At 44.6% G+C, this 16863-nt stretch overlaps 1 protein-coding gene across 1 annotated transcript in view; it reads left to right on the plus strand.

The window, feature by feature from the left end:
* The first annotated feature begins 358 nt into the window (after positions 1 to 358).
* The window catches only part of taok1a (TAO kinase 1a), a 41403-nt gene continuing 24898 nt past the window's right edge, over positions 359 to 16863 (plus strand). The window contains exon 1 of the mRNA XM_064351415.1: positions 359 to 914. The gene's annotated coding sequence lies outside the window, so the exon portion shown is untranslated. The remainder of the gene's footprint in view (positions 915 to 16863) is intronic.

Genomic DNA, 16863 nt, shown 5'->3' on the forward strand with positions numbered 1-16863 from the left:
CTAACATTGGGAGTTCAGTCGGTTTTTACGCCTAACAATGTCATCGAGAGTTAACTTATTTTACTGAGCAATCGTTCCGTATTCCTGTTTAGAGAAGAACATCCCATGACTAGCATTCATGCAGAACTTTGTAACACAGAGAGTTTACAAAACTAGTCAAGATTACTCAAAATGATGCGCTTGGGTATCTGGGTATGATAAACTGTACATAGACATTATGCGTGAATGCGAGGAATATGACGCCAAAGATTATTGATCAGTTAATGTCAGACTCTGAAGGCATGTTCTTCACCAAAACCCCCACTCCAAGCTCCCTCTCGCGATGTCCCCGCCCCGCGGGACTTGGCCGCGCCGCCCGTACTCCGCGCGCTGCGGCCACTAGGATTCGGTCAGCACGAGCAAACGGAGCTTGGGGCTCCAGGAACAGACGGGAAGACGACGGGACAGAAAATCTGCGCCCCCGAATAAACAGTGAAAATACAGCACACCCGCATCAAATATCACAACCAGAGCGACACATAAGCCCATGGACTGGAGCAAGGGCGTGGTCGCAGGTTAGTTTTAGTGAGTTTGCAGGGTGTTCCTTCATATTTTTCCCCGTGTTTGTCACAGAGGGAGGAGGTGGAACGCACCGCCGCCATCTTTGGGACCTGCCTGTGACTGAAAAGCCAGCTTCTGGGCCACGGCTGGCCTTGGAGAAGAGTTACAATACGCTAAACAACAACAGCAGTTTGGTTTGACAGCACTCGGCAAAGCAACAACATCGCAGACCAATTCGGGGAGCGCAGGGAGAACAACGAGTGCTAAACCAGAATCTCGGCTCCACTCTTCCTCCCCCCGAACGGGTTGAGCACTAGCTACTCCTTGGATACGGTATTCGCTCCTGTTCCTTTTAATCCTGGCCCGTCGGACGGGTAAGTGTCCGCTTCACATTCGGTACGCTATTGCTTGGTATTAGATTATTCGTAATGGGTGAGGGCCCAATGATTTTTGTAATTAGATGCCTGAAAGTATCTAGCTAGCATTAGCTAGGTAAATACCCAAGTCCCGGGCGCAAATAACATTGCTGTTCTAACGTTAGCAGGCGTTAGCCAAGTTAGCTTGTTATGGGTTTGTATGGCTATGTCGGCGATGATGGGTGTAACTATTGCTTGCTCGGTAGCTAGCGAACTATTAGCTAGTTTCCCATAGTCAGTCGGTGCTCTTTGCGAGTAGATAACTACACTGTTGATGAAGCAGGCAAACATTTAATTAACTTGTCTAGCTAACTAATTAACTAGCTAAATGTTTTATGTGCTATGTGTTGTCCCATATTTGTATCTACGACGGGTTTGGTGCAGTGTCGCACGGTGAAACCGTAACGTCACCCATGTGCCTTTTGGATGCAGGGTGTTTTGACTGTGTGTACGAGGGGGGTCACTTGAACATAGGTCGCTAGCAGCTAGTCGCTATTTGTGAGGAGAATACTGTCAATGAGCATTGGGTAGCTAACACGCTAGCAAGCTAGTCGCTATGATAAATGACTCATGAGCTCGCTTGCTAGATACCTAGATAGTTAGCTTCATGTAGCCAACAAGCCGTTGGCCACTGTTATCGCGTTATGATGTTTCCCTGTGGCTAATGTCATAAGCTAGCTATCCACTCGTCCCTTCTTTTCTGACGGCCCACTAACGTTAACCGACTCAACGCAACAGTACATCGGGTACATTTCACATTAGCTGACTAGTGTAGCTACCTGTCTGACATTAGACCATATATATACTGTTGACACAACAGTGCATTTGTGGTTATGGTAAAATATCGACTTGGGTGGTGTTCGGTGTTAATATGACTGGCTTCCGAAGCATTCCTGTGTTGGTTCGCTAACGTCAGAACATTCGCTTCTTCACTAGTCGGTGGTGGTTAACGCTAGCCATCTGCTTCCGTTGATCACGAACGTCCAAGCTCGCCGTACCAGGCAGGGCAACCGATTGACCCCCCTTCTCTTGTTTTTTTTATTCCCTCCCTCTCTCGCCATCCTCCTCCTCCTCTCACCCCCACCCCAACTGTGGTCCCATTTTGATATTCAGCAAATTAAAATGGTGTATATTGTGTCTTTTGTTGGGAGGGAGTGGGCTAAGAAAACAGAATGCGGTTTGCCTTTTGTCACAAGTTAGCTGACTGTTAGCTAGCGAATGCTATGTTTGTATCTGGTTTTTGAAGCCGACGCCAGGGTTGATTGTCAACTCGAAGTCGTCATTAAAAACTTATTAAAGTAGTGTCTTGTGGCGCTGCTCAATTTCTGCTTACTTGCCCCCAGTCGGTCGTTTCTTGATATTAAGTTCTTGGGAAGGAAGCTAGGCCATAACTTCCCTTATGCATGGTACAGTATGTATAGCTAGTTGAGCCTGACTATATGGACACGTATATTTTGTGAATTAAACGGGATCTGTCTTTTAACTACTGGCCTAGAACGGTTGATATGTGTTTTTCACATAATATTTTTATCCCGAATAATTAACCATGTTTACATTACAGACCGATTACGAGGTATATTTGATGAAGTTATGCTATCGTTCATTTTCCTCCAGATATAATGTTTCTAAATTCATCTTCATTCGTCGAAATACATTTTTGGATCTGTTTTTGTGGGTGGGGTAGGGTGTGCTTCAGTTTAAAGAAAGCTATACTAGGCGAGCTCTTGCTGGGAGAAAGTTTCCAAGTTACAAGCAGTGCACACACATTTTAGCCAGTGTCACACCCAGCCTGGGGAATTGTATGGGGGGTGTGTGTGAGCGAGTTGCATAAAGGCATGCAGACTCTGGTGTGTGAAAGAGAAGGGGGGTATGGGGGCTGAATGGTGCCTCTGTCTGGGAGAGACAGCCCCTTGTCCCCCCCCCCACACTATTGTGTCCCCCTGACCTCAGCAGTGCTATCATTAGCCTGTCTTCTGTCTTGTCCAGGAAGCTTTAGCTCCATTGTCTTTTGTCCAATAGGGCGGAGGCTTATACCCGTATTCTAGACCTGGTCCCCATGTCCCTGGTGTGCTCCAGAGTTTCGCAAGTTTCCTCGGCAGTGTGCTGTCTTGCTTTGTTCCCGTGCTGTGCCTTTGAGGAAGTGGTTGTGTAATTGAGGTAGGGGGTGGGCATCGGTGTGGCTGCCGTGGTGGGTGAGGGTTGTAGTGCATTGGTGGCTATGTCAATCTGCTGCAGGAATTCCTGGCCATATTATGGATTAGTCTGTGATAATGGACCTCCAATGCATTGCACCTATCATCGGAGGTTAAAGCAACATAACTGTATGTGGTCCTTGCCCAGGGCACTTCTGGGAAATGAAGTTCCATGTGTTACTTGTTGAACCCTATTCTGAAATATCTGCACTGCTGTCTAAATAAAAACAAAATCCTTTCATCATCTCATGAAATGTGAAGTCATAATGTCTGTGGAACAGAAAAGGCACAGATGAGCTATTATCTGTATTAATAATTTTGCCACACTTTATCAGGATTATAAACAACAGATCAAGCAGATTTATTTCCAGGTTTCATTGCAAAACAGAACTGGATTATTTTGCTGACTTGGTTTGTTTCTCTGAATTTGTATGAAAACACATTATTTTAGTGCACTGCCATATACCAGGTCATTTATGATTTCGCTGTGGAATCCCAGAAAAAACTCTGCTGAATCCCCTCAGGAGTAAATTCCAACTGTTTTACTTCAACGCAACACTTCCTGTTTTGTTTTTGTGTTGGTGTTCATGTAGCTACATTTTAGCATTTGGCACTCTCTGCCAGTCCTAGTAAGAATATTTTCTAAAGGAATAAATTGCTTTTGTGAACTTAGTATAGATGAAATGGTTCACAAAACTAATGGTTTGTATCAGTTCAGTTTTGGTGTCAGATTCGGTTCAGATTTTTGGTAAATCAAAGAAAAAATATCTTTACCAATGGAAATGTAATTTTAATTTATTTAACAAAGAATGATATTAAAAATGTAATCATCAAATGATTACCAACAAGCAGGTTTTCTTTCAAAATTAAAAGTGCCACTGTTATTTTCAAATGATAGAAAATGATACCCATATTATAGTCTAAAGCCATCAACATACAATGCAGCATAAACTCAATCGCCAATAGGCTATGTCAACAAGATAAGAAAGAGTAGGCCTATATTCTTTCATTTGAATCTCAATCTCAGTTTTCCCCACTTGAAATTTAAATACAGTATTTTTCTGTTTATGAATAGAATATGGTTGCAACCTAGTGTCTATCCTTTATTTTTAAGTTTTGATGGATTTGGCGACATCTATATTGAATGGCAAAAGTTTGTTTTCCTACTCCAAATTCCGGAGTTCCATTCGAAACAAAGCTATTACTAGAGCACATTGAGTGCTTGATTTCTTAGAAGATAATCCTGTGAAAGTGAATTTTGGAAAAAGAGGACTGCCTAGAGACAACCAGCAATGTTGTCTGACAGTGTAATATTGAGCAACATATCTAACCTAATTTTAAAGATGCTTTTTGGATTTTAGATGCTTGCTCTTTTGCATTCAGTGTGCAAGTTCCTGTGCATGCGTCATCGCATTTGAATATCTACTTGGTGGGATTGTCGTACCTGACTATCCCACCAACCGTAGAGGAACGTTACAATAAATTTGTGAGATTTCTGGTGTTTTCTAGTTGAATTTCTTAAGTCATTTGGCTGCACCTATGTCTGTTCCTAAAAAAGATAGGTAGGTCTCAGATTCAGTGTGTTTGTGTGTGTGTAGTTGGTCAGTGTTTTAGAAATAGTTTGAAGTTACAATTTGATATCTATATGATCTATTTTTATAAAACCCCACATCCCTGAACTCTCACCCTAACAGCCCCCCACCCCACTCTCATAATGCCTCTGCAACTTTAATCAACAAATTTTGATGGGGAAAAAAGTGTCCCTGAACTGAAACACTGCTCCGGGGCAAGTGAGGAAAGGGTTAAGTAGCGTAATGTGGAAGGGGTTAAGTAACTGAGCTCAGTTGAGCAAGGAGGTCCCGGCCGCAGTTAGATCACAGCTTTGAGACTGCGAGGACCTCTCGGGGAAGCTGCCATTTTCCAGGGACCGAGGCTAAGGGCGTAACGCCCAAATAAAAATGACTGGGGGGGGGGGTTGGGATAGGCCTAACCGCTGTGGAGTGTAAAAACACAGCGGCAAAAACGGAGCCACTTTTACTGTCAAATCAGTCATTTCCTGCTATTTTTAGAACTAAACTGGAACATCGCATATTACCAAAGGCTCGGAATGGGCTAAATGTTGCTACCAGTTGGCGTCCCCCCCCCCCCCCCTCCCCCCCTCCTTGTTTTTCATGATTTTACAAAATTGAATTTGGCTGGATCGGAGCTTCCTATAGACACATGAACATGACATGTTTAGTTTTAATGTGGAGAGGCCTTGAACCTCAATCCACAGAAGCTCTTGTGTCTCTAATGATATTTATCCCACCTCTTGTCTCGACAGGTTAAATACAGTACCCTAATGGCCAGGTAGATCCAGATTTTGCTGTTGTGTAGATCTGGCAGGCTGGCACTCTTCCTCCTGTGAAGGTTTATATTTTCAGTATTCTGCTATCCTTGGTTTGCTCAGTGATTGAATATATAAATGTTCACTCTTAGTAGATTTTGCTTTATATCCCAAACACTGAACTGGGGCTGAAAGCAGGGGCTGGAAATGGATGAATAAATTGGCTGTTAATGCCTAGTGAAACATCTTGAGAATGCCCTTGACATTGTCTGTTGGGCAGTGGCTCTATTTCTTATGATAAGTGGTTAGATAAGTAGGTGCTGTGAAAACTTGCCATCTAGTTGATGGGATTTCTGCTGTCAACTGAAATATACCAGGTTATATGAAACAATCCCAGACTTCAGTGTTAAGATTCAGAGTTTACTTGTGACAGGAAGTGCATAATACACAAAGCATGTGTTATATTTAACTTGTCTGGTATCATCAGATAGTGGAAAAACGTGATTGAAATGAAATGTTCACTAAAAATATCTTTTCAGTTTTAGTGTGCGTTCTTGATGAGCTCAGACAGTTCTTATGTGTATATGAGCAATATTTTAGAGACTTAAAGTGGCTTCTGATGACCAGCTGGCTTTACAGTGGCTGGTGCTGGCTCATTTATGGGCTTGTGGTCTAAAGCAAGAAAACACACTGGAAGTATCTCCAGAGCAGCTTTTACTAGGACACTGTGTTTCCAGAGGCTGTGAACAAATTAAATTTGTAGCATTTATTCAGAATTATGAGCTTGAATATCAGTTCTTACATTGTTCCCATTCTCCTGGACTTGAGCACAGTGGTCTCAGGTTGCAGGTGCCATAGAAAATAGTTCTAAGCCAAAATGAGAATGAACTTTTTTGAAGAATGTTTGGATAATATACTACACTACTGGATAAAGTACAACCACTGGAGGCACAATGTTGCTTCACCAGTTGCTTTGGAGTTAGGCTACTTCAAATGCACTGCTTTTTTGTCATGCTGTTAGAAGCCTCTGTGAATTCCTAAAATGCCCCTCATCGCACACACAAATGGTCGAAAGCATACAGCTAAACTGAAATAATACCAAATTAATACCAGGAAGTGAACTATAAAAGTCAACCGTTTAAGCATTAGATGGAGATTCATCTTAGATGAAGCATTTTATTTAGGAATTGAGTGTGCTAGCAGCAATGAGCAATGAGCAATGAATAACTGTGTGGAGAAATAGTAGTGGCAGAGATCCAGCCATGAAAGGGCCTACATTGCTGTGAATGCTGGAGACACACAAACCAGAAATATCAACATGGCTGTGCTTTGCTACGGCTCACCACAGTGACTGTGAAGGTTGTGTTTTTGTTTTATTTTGTGTTTTAGTGACTAATTTTATCTACACTGTTTATTTAAAAGGGACAGTGCACATTGATCAAGGTTTAATTTTTCGCATTGAAGTAAATGTGCTGTAGTTAGCCGTTGAGTACGTTTTCATTCGTAGGCCCTGGTAGTTTAAAGCAGAAATGACTAGCTAATGTTAGCTAGCTTCATTGATGAGATTATGTTTAGCCAAGTAGCCTACTAGCATTGTACTACCTTAGCTCAGGAGTGAGGCAATATATAGTGTCAAGCGTTAATTAACTTAAGTGGAGAAAGAAGTGAAATTAAAAGCATAACGCCATAAATGCCAGTGTGCTGTGCCAGTTTACTGCACTTTTTGCATCATTCTTAAAAATGACGAGATGCCTCATAGGCTAAAGTGAGACGCTGTTATATTTTGACGCTTGTCTTCAGCCGGTTGTTGATATTTGCCGTGTGCTGTGTAATTGTCGATGACACTTCAATTTCTTGGCATATTTGGCTGATGTCTATCGTACTAATGTTATCAGTAACTTGACCCCTGCCCTAACATTTTTTCTGTCTCATACACAACACCACTTCTGTGCTAACTTTGCGGTGCCAAGCAGAGACTTGAACTAACTCGATTGTGAATCAGCCCTGAATCGTCATTCGCCCTATGGAGTGGATGAGCAGTTTTACCTGTCTGTCACCTGGTTTAACTCGTCCCAGGCGAGCAGTATTGTTGAACCCTGTGTCCATATATGTGGTTGTGTGTTAGTGTGGTGGCGAGTACAAAATTACAGTCATGACAGTGGACCTCTGTCAAGTAAAGCAATCTTGTTTGATTAGCTTTGAGATTACAGAACGGGGTCCAAATTGAAAGGTGGACAAAATTCTGAAACTGGATTTTCCAGCAAGTATAGATGAAAAGTGGAGGAAAAGCCGTTGACGTTCATTTGTGGACGGGCATTTAAAATTTTTCAGTTTTGAGATTCACGGACTGAAGTGTAGCTGTGATTTTAGAGCACTAGCACTGCTAGTGGGGAGCTGTGTAGTACTGAGCCACTGCTTCATGTAGGTCTACATTGTGGCTGCCCAACCCTGTTCCTAGAGGTCTACCATCCTGTAGGTTTTCATTTCAGCCCTGATTTGACACGCCTGATTCGACTGAATGGCAGCTTAGTGAGATCTCTAGCTGTTGAAGGAGGAGTGCCGGATGTCTCTGTGCATAACGTGCCCCTAACCCAGTCAACGATACTAGGTTCTCCATCTCAGCAAGATTGGTCAGAAAGAAGCAAGTTCACCTCCCGAGTGAACCAAAGTCAGGTAGTCAACAAAAAAAATCAGAAGCACTGCATACGGCAGCAAGCGGCGCTTCGGTTTCAGAAAGGGCTTCATATTTCTAACGGGACGGTGTGCTGATGTGCCTGGAGCTGAGATTCTGTGCCTGAACATACCTTGATGAAGAATGGCCAAAGTACCCAAATTACAGTCTGTTTACCTGCATTTATTTAAGCAAGCAGATGAGCTGGCGTGGCTGAGCATTTTGAATGCGTCGTTCTCTTCATGTTCTCTTCTTGTGTAAGATGGGGTCTTTGCGCTTCTCCCCAGGGTGGTAAGGCATAGGTGCCTGAATGACGATCATTAAGCCGGCAGTTCTGTCGTGGATCGTGTAAAACAGAGGTTACCCAACCCTGTTCCTGGAGATCTACCATCCTGTAGGTTTTCATTTCAACCCTAACTTGGTGCGCCTGATTCTACTAATTAGCAGACATAAAAATTGAGCAGTTGGGGGAAGATTGCCGTTTTTTAACTTGCTGGGTTTATTTGATGTCAGCAGCAAAGAAAAGAACATTTTCTTTTCAGCACAAAAAAAGACCCTGGCTCAGTCTCTTGCTGCAAAGGGTATTTAAGCGCCCAACTGATTCACGCTTGACTGCTCGGCCAATAAGATTACTCCTAAGCTAATTGTTGTCCTCCGCAGAGGTTTCATTTTCGCGTAAGAGACCCGGAGTGTGCGATGCAGCAGGCGGAGCCTTGCCCACTGCCCATATATGGGAGTGAGTTACTATGGGGGTCTCACTCCTGACTGTGGAGATTTTAGAATGTGAATGTATCCTGTTGAGCTTGGGTTTAAGGAAGTAAAGAATAATAATTCAGCACATTGTAGCAGGCGGGCAGGTGGCTCGTACGGCTAAAGCACCGGTTCTCAGTGCAGCGAGGCACCACGTTCTGGGCTCGAATTCTGACCGCGGCAGCAGCTCCTGCAGGGGTAGGGTCAGCTCCATGTAAAATCAGCCAGTTCAGGAAGTGAAATCAAAGTGAGTTCATGAATGGAAAAATGTATTTAGGAGGATTTTATTTCATTCATTTTCAGCCAATTTTCTGAATTGACTGAATAGGAATGGAACTGAGCCCAGCTCTGTCCGCTGTGGTCAGCAACTCCCCACAGGAAGACACATTAGGCTGCATTCACACCAAATCAGGCAATGCGGCACCTTGCCGCAGGGTTGTGCGGTGGTGTGGGTGTGTCACTACATGGCCCATTTGTGTGACGTCCTGTTGTGAACTTTAACCCGCCCCCCCTCCATTTTCCGTCCGCTAACTCAAAAAAAAAAAAAAGGGACAAAAACTCAAACCGAAGGAAGCTTCTTGCTATCGTTATTTTGCAGCGTAGACTGCCAGCCAGACGCAGACGTCGAAGCTGGGCACGCAAAATAAACCAAGCGAGGACACAACTGGGAGAGTATCATCATTTGGTCCATGAACTCCATAGTGCTAGGCACAATAAACTAACATGCAAGAACTGCTAAATAGCGAATCTTTTATACAGCTTAATTCCGACATTCGGAATTGATATTTAGCTAGTAATTATTGTTTCAGTACTCGTCCCATTACCCGGTACTGTCAAATCACGATGACGATTATAAAATCAAATCTTAGGAAATGAATCGCGTCAGTAATTCATCTGACAGTTGCTCGGTAAACAGCGGACCGCTGCAAGGTAATTTAAACAACTTACGTGATTGGCCACTGCAGCGTGACGTCGGGTTGCGCTCCGGCAAAAGTTGATTCTGGTTCTACTTTCTTGCCGCAGGCCGCTGCGGTTTTTCTCGGCACGCCATGCGGTCCCCACTGCCGCAGCCTAAATGCACTACCCCCATTCAAACGAATGGGAAGACCGCCGTTTTTGCCGCACAACCCCGCGGCAGGCTGATCTGGTGTGAGTCCACTCTTATGTAGAGGTCTGTCACGGCGCCCAGGGAGGGAGGTTTAGCAGGTGGGGATTTGCCCGCCTCATCGCACTGGACTCCTGCGGTTGATTGGATGCCTGCGGTTTCCCTCAGCGACTGTCTATGAACACTGTGTGTGAGCTGATCACGGTGAAATGAATCCGAATATCCAGGAAAGCCATAGCAGTTATATGTCCATAAAGCTACTGGCTACCATACATGGCTTTATTTCTCTCTCTCACACACACACACACACAATTACTGTGTTTTTATAGGGAAATAAACTGGAAATTTTTCTTCGGGGAACCCCAAATGAAATGCTATGATGCAAGTAAAGCCAGTTTTATATATTACATGGGATAATATTATGTTTTATGCCTGTAGTATCAGCCCCGTATTGGTTTTAAAAAAAAATATGTACAACACATTTCCTTGTGGTCCTTTTGAGACCAGTGCAGAATTATTTGTACATTTTATGCCTCTTGGCCTAAGAATAGATATAAATCCTTTTGAGAGGATTTGGGCTAGGATCCTGCTTCTGGCAAATGGACGTACATCATGGTGTTGTGAAGTCTCCTGCCTGCCTCAGTGAGGACAGTGACATCACGTGATGCTATGATGTCAGAGGAAGTGCATCGTGCGCACTTTCACACGACTCCCTGTGGTGCCGTGCACGTCGCACCCTGAGGCACAGGTGCTCCACCAAAGCTCAGGTTAAGGGCTGACCGATCTTTCTCAGGTCTTTCCTTTTCTCTGCAGTACGGACCGGTGCTGCCTTTCCAGCTGGATTAAAAACAGCCACCCATAACGGAACGATTTTCTGGACATTCTGGTTAATCAGAGTGCGAAGTCTGTAAACAGTTTTGTCTCCGTTATGACAGAATTGGCGTAAGGATGGGGGGGTGGGGAGGGGGGTGTTGTTAGTCCCTGTGTGACATTTGTTTTGCAACTGCCGAATGCTGTCAGATCGTTCTGGTTCATTGTCAGAGACAAATAGTGTTTGCATCATGGCTAAAGATTGCAGCAGCAACTGGCAACGAACAGTAGAATTTACTGCACGTAGCCTATGTTACGCACCATCTTCTTCTGGCAGGAATGTGACCAATTCAGATTCATTTTCAAGTGAACACTGTTGAGTGAAAAACCCGTATGCAGTTTCACGCAGGCCGCACGTTTCATATTAGCCTGTGTGATCTGTCAGGGAGGAGTGTATGAGCGATGGTGAATGAGCTGGAGCTCCTGTTCTGCTAAACTGAGGACTGGAGTAGGAGCCGTGACAGGCGTCCTGTGCGGTGAGCGGAGCTTCCTGTCCGGCTTTTTGCTGTGCTGCTGCTTTCTCGGTCTCGTCGACGGCGCATTTCGCGCTGGCGGCCCGTGGTGCTCAGGTGCTGAGCAAACTGGAAACGCCTCCAGAGTGAAAAGAAGTCCAGCCACCAGCAAAACAACGCTTCGCTTTGTCAAGGGCTGCGTGGTTCTGCGTGTGTGTGTGTGTGTGTGTGTGTCTGTGTGTGTGTGTGTGTGTGTGTGTGTGTTTGCGTGGGGCTGTGTGTGTGTTTGCGTGGGGCTGTGTGTGTGTGTGTGTGTGTGTGTGTGTTTGTGTGTGTGTGTGGGTGTGGTGTGTGTGTGTGTGTGTGTGTGTGTGTGTGTGTGTGTGTGTGTGTGTGTGTGTGTGTGTGTGTGTGTGTGTGTGTGTTTGTGTGGGGCTGTGTTTGTCACAAACAAGAAAAGAATACCTTAAATACCTGAAATGGTTCGGCGCACGTCATTGACAAATGCAAGGTTTAGTGTCTGAGTTTAGTGTCATTTGCCGCCTTTATTTGCTGTTGGGGTTTAGCAGAAGGTGAAGACGTCGCACAGCTCAGAATGGCCGCTTTGTTTCCCACTTTGTCCATTATCTGGCAGTTTTGTAGGGCATGTATCACTGTTCTGGGAAGAGTATAATGAATGTTATTTTCAGCCATACCCTTTAAATGTGTTCTTAATCTGTCTTGTAGTTCATTTGGTATTTTCTGGGTAAATTCAGTCAGAAAAGGGCCTACATTATTGTCATTGGATGCACAAAACGCCACGCACACACACACAGACACACACTGCTGTTTTTGTATTGTGCCACAAATAGAGTTTTTTGTCTGTCTTCAGGGTAGTATTGGGGCCCTACAGGCCAGGTGCAATTTTGGAGAAGAGAGCACAAGCTTTATGGAAATAGAACCTACATTAATATGTTGAAATGTATATTTCATGATATTGAAAAATATAATCAACATACAGTATATGGGCCATTATATGGGCGTGCATGTACACTGGCACCAATTCTGCGTCCCCCTGTGGGCTTGCTGGGCGCAGTCGGCCCTGGCAGGGTCTGGATTTGCTCTTCCATGTCCTGGAACAGGGCCTTAACAGGTTGACCTAACCAGCAGCCCTACAATATAGGCCATGTCTTGTTAAATATAATACAATACAATACAAATACAAACAAACATGGCTGTGAAATATTTTTGTCAAAAGTATATGTGCCATTTACGTACGGATGGGCTGCCATGTTTTGTTTTAAGTAGTGTAGCTCTGTCATTTTGTAGAACTGGAAGTCATAGCGATTAATATCAAAGCTGCACTGTAAACCCTCTGTCCAGGATTAGATTACAGCCTCTGCGGGTGAAAAGGGCAGATGTGCTGGGAGCAGTCATTTAGCGTTCTGCCATTAGCATGCGGGTCATTGTGCCGTTGGGTGTGCCTGCTGAGCCGTGCCTGTCAGTGGAGTGGCGCACGGAGAAGAGTGTGCTGCTGGGAAACGCAGTAGAGCTGCTCATTCATGGGGTGGTACGGTGTGAGCCTTCTTCTGAGGGACGGGCCCAGACGGGCCCAACAGCCTGATCTCACTGCCGCGTGACCCGGACAGCGGAGAGCGGACGGACGGTGGAAGAGGAGGAAATGGCGGTAGTCCTCGCGAGCGGGGGATCCGCCGCAATCCGCAACCCGACCGACTGGAATAAAAGAGCCCAGAAACGCGGCGCTGAGGTCATGCGAAAAGAATTTGGGCACTCCTGTTCCCCTGTCCTGTCCCACTGCATTCCTGCAGCTTGTGTGTGGTGCCCCAGCGCTGCTGCTGCTGCCCCCCCCCCCCCCCCATGTTGTGGCTGTGACGCTGTAGCATTACGCGGTGGATCTGTCCACCATTGCCGAGCAACCCATGGGTAATTAGCGTTTTTTCATTCTGGTTTGTCTTTTTCTGTCCTTTCTCTTTTTTTTGGAAAATATACTACTTGAAGGAGCTGGTATCAACAAAATGACCTTGCTGCTAGTTTCAGCTATAAGGTGCTGACACTATGGCATAGGCTCTACAAAATTTAGAAACACTGACAGTTTACATAAGTAAAAATTTTCCTGCCAGCTTGTACAAATCCCAGTCACTCCAAAAAAAAAATAAATACCCTGACATTCATTCACCTTCTTGCTAGCTATCAGATTGTCCCATTTTCTGGCCTTCATTTTACGTGATAACTGCCAACCAGGAACTTCCACTGGTCCAACCCTCACAAATATTTGATTGTACGGTCACAGCTGCTTATTTTAGTTCATGGGGCCTACAGCTTGGCAGTTACTGCTGTTTCATGGAGTCCTCTCAGTTTGACTTTTAAAGCAGATTTTTTACATTGATAAAGCTCAGTTTTGCTGCTCAGATTTGAGATTTCTGTTCCGATGCATTCAAGAAGCCTCATTATAGTCATTGGCCAGACCGTGTCTGATTATGGCAGAAATATGAATGCATATTCGCAGAACCCCTTAAAATGGAGTGTTCATGACTGAAGTGCCTTGTGGGAAATCCTGGGCCTCTGAGAAGAGTAACAGAAAGCCTAATGTTTGGCAAGCAGGGGGTGGAGGCTGCTGTTGTGACTAGGCTACCTACGCAATACTGACCCTCCCCGATGCCATCATACAAGCCATTATTACCTCAGAACCAGACTGCTATAGCAGTGCTGTCTACAACAGTAGTAACCAACCCTGTTCCTGGAGATCTGCCATCCTGTAGGTTTTCTTTTCAACCCTGATTTGGCACACCTGTCTCTACTGATTAGCAGCTCAACTAAGATGTCTAGCTGTTGAATAAGGTGTGCGTTGTAAGGGTTGGAATGAAAGCCTACAGGAAGGTACATCTCCAGGAACAGGCCTGGCTACCGCCGGTCGACAACGTCACTGACGAAGTCCCAAGCAAGTTTGAGTGTGTCAGGAAGTGCTTAACCATCCACCTTCCTGTGATCAGATCATCCCTGTGCTGTTCAGCCTACACTGGCTGTCCATCGGGTTTAGGGTTGAGCACAAAATCCTGCTGCTAACCTATGAAGCCCTTCTTACTTTGCCTGAATTCTGCCTGACCAATCTGGCTGAACCGGGGGTACCCGCTCGCACACTCAGACCTGCGGCTCTCGAATCGTCCAGCGGTCAGACCGTGCTCCTGGGGAACTCTCAGGTGTGTGAACGCCTCGCTCAGACCGATACGAGGGTGACTGCTTTATAAACAGTACCAAAGACACATCGTTTCACCCGTGCTTTTTAAATCCTGACTTCCTTTGCTGACTGCAATAATAACTATCCAGGCATTGTTTTTAATCTATTTATTTAATTTTTCTGACTGTTTCAGAGTCGTCTGTATAAAGAAGTCCATTCCGAATTAGGTTTATAATCCTCCACGACAAGCTGTCTCTGCAATAAACTGGAATTATATAGCTACATTTTTCACGGCCACTATGGTAATGTTACTATAATGTGGTCACTAAAGGTGCTGTCTTGTATGTTAACAGGTTGTAACTAGAGATTAAGTATAAAAGCCAGTTTGTTTACAGAAGTGGTTGGCCTTATTAAGTTGTATAGCTGATTGTTTTCTTCCTGCGGTGAGAGCATGTTGGTTGCTGGACGGTGTGCGTTTAAGTTTGCCGGTCTTCCCTAAACTCTGTTGTGTGGGCTACATCTCAGCTGTCCAATTTTAAATGGGTTATTTCCTCTTAATTAGGAATAATAAGCTGTGCCTGTCGCGAGCAGACGCATGCTTCATAGGGAGGGGTGCCACGCTTCATAGAGAGGGGTGTGGCATTGTTGGTTTCGGTTTATGTGAACCCTGTGCACTCCTTATATAGTTTACTTAGTCCTGCTGTAGTATTGATTTTAAGAAGGAAACGTATTTACATAATTGTGTTTTTTGTACCGTAAAAAGGTGATACAGTTGTAATAGTTAGGGCGATGACCGCATTGCTGTTAGGAGTGCAGTGGTGTCATTGGATAGCTCTGAGGAGCACTGGAGCAGCCAAAGCGTGTGTTCTGGAAAAACCTAGCTACCTAGTTGGCTTACCCACTTTTTCACAGTCCGGATCAAAAGATTAATTCTGCCTACTGTAGCTTGCGTAACATGAATCAATAAAACATAAACCGCTCCAAGGCTTTTCTATTATTAGCCTGTGTGGCAAAAATTCATTTTGATCAGAATGTCCAAACATTATTTATATATATATCTATATAGCCTATATAGCTTATTTCATTCCGCTTCTGGTACAAGTGTCATAATAAAATTCTGAAAGACAAACATTTATTGTTCTGTTATTGTGAGTTGGCAAGAAGTTATGTTTAGCTGAACACAATTGAGTTGGTGTAAGATACATTCCATGGGCTAGCGTGACAACTGTCTTTTCATATTTAAATATAGGCCTACTACATGCCCTCGCCTTTCCTGATTGTGGTGTTAAAAAACTGCACCTATTAGATATTCAAGATGAGGACTTAATATTTTAACAGAAAAAGTTGTAAAAAATAGAAAACAATTTTAAAAAATTGTTCAATCACAGTGCTTTAGAAATTGAACACATATTTTAATCAGGTTATTTCTCACTGGGGGTCAAATTAATGCAAAACTTTAAGCAGGAAGAAGGTAAAAAAAATCCTCCTTCTTAAAGACATGGGTACGTGGTTCAGCTTCTAGTTGAGAGATGTCCATTCATTCATGAAACGTGCATGTTTGTGGGAAAACACACAAGGTGTGTTATCTTGAGGCACCCATGAGTAACAGCAGCAGTGTTCCTGAGCCCAGTGTCATGCTTTATGATTTTGATCGTGAGAAAGCAGACCGAACGGAGCAGACACTCCGATCAGATAAAAAGCATATTATCGTGGCAGCGCCAGGAGGAGCACGGTTTTACGTCCAGTGCCTATAGAAGGGCTGTCTAGCTACTTCTCAGCGTCATACTGGGCCAGCTGCCTGCAACTTAACTGTTAATGGAAGTTCCCTCATCGCTTCCATCACTCTTAACCTTCTTCATAGTACTGATGCAAGAGCTGCTTTCGCCCGTTCTGTAACTAACGTTGCAAGGCCTTATGATGTGCTCAGCTCTGAACAAGCGGTGAACAATTCCGCAGGGCATACTGGCCTCACTGAATGTTCTGTGCAGTTGGCTTAAGATGACATTGTCAACATTTTTTGCCGCCTTTTTTTTTTTGTTAGCAATCAAGGATTGCAAACAAAAAAAAGCAAAGAAATGATTAAACGTCACGTGCTCCTTCACAGTGAGCTCTTCTGCTATGTGTAACCGGATGGCATTGGGCGTGGGGGGGGGGGGCTTCCCAAAAGGTGAAAGGGAGTTGACCGAAATCAGAAAAGGGTCTTTTGACGCCGGGAGCGGTGTGTAGCGGCAGGCCCGGAGCGCGTCCGGCGGCCTTGCGGGGGCGCCCTGGGACCGGGAGTTGTTGTTGTCCGGGCAGAGGGATGGCAGTCTTGTGATCCGGGCGTCGGTTCCACACGGTCTGTGCTCTGTCTCAGCGGCTGGTCA

This window comes from Anguilla rostrata, chromosome 9 (assembly GCF_018555375.3).
Source record: "Anguilla rostrata isolate EN2019 chromosome 9, ASM1855537v3, whole genome shotgun sequence".
Lineage (NCBI taxonomy): Eukaryota > Metazoa > Chordata > Actinopteri > Anguilliformes > Anguillidae > Anguilla > Anguilla rostrata.